Genomic DNA, 881 nt, shown 5'->3' with positions numbered 1-881 from the left:
GCAAGTCTGTGAGAGATGGAAACTGTTGAACACAGGCGGAAAACACTCAGAAGCGTTGGGAATATGAGGCTGGAGAATGGTAACGAGGTAATGAACAAGAGAAACCAGTGAAGATGTTCCTAAGAAAATAGTCGAAGAGCTACTGGAAGTAGTAAAGTTCCAAAATTATCGAGAAATGTAGGGGACAGATTGCAGCTTTAGAAGATGATAACTTTTCTTCTTCTACATGTGAGTAAAATGTCCAGCAAGTTTTCGCCTTAGCCTTCTGTTACATCCTGCGTATCAATGACCTGCTGCTAAATATGAACAGTCACTGTGAAAGATATATATAGTGTAAAGTAAATGATTTACCAAACAGATGATGAGTAACACATCCTGGTGGCTTAGGGAGCACAGATTCACGCCTAACTTCAACAAAATATAGTGCATACAGTTTCTGATACGGAACACTTGCAGAAGCAAAAATTTGTATAAATAACGCAGATTAACTCACTATTAATGAATCAGTACAAATAACCAAATACCTTGTTAGTGAATGGGGGATAACATGTAGATTAGAATCTATTTCGTCTAATTTTTTCTGCTACAAATTTTGAAATTGTCGTTAAAATCGACATCTTCAGCTATACTATTTTCGACTGACAGTATCGTCAAACTAAATGCCATACTTGACACATAGTGGATCTACAGTAGAATAACTGTTAATTAGTTTGAGTTTTGAAAACTTACTTCCCATTAGTGTATCGAGACACACAAACTTAACGACAAAATGAGGTTGGGTACAGATTCGGAAAATTCAGATTCAGCTTTGAATTGTAAGAAGTCCAGTGAAGAGACTCTTCATCTGCAACTTTGGCAGCTTGTAGAAATCATCTTAGGCG

This window comes from Schistocerca nitens, chromosome 7 (assembly GCF_023898315.1).
Source record: "Schistocerca nitens isolate TAMUIC-IGC-003100 chromosome 7, iqSchNite1.1, whole genome shotgun sequence".
Lineage (NCBI taxonomy): Eukaryota > Metazoa > Arthropoda > Insecta > Orthoptera > Acrididae > Schistocerca > Schistocerca nitens.
Note: the sequence above shows the minus strand (reverse complement) of the source record.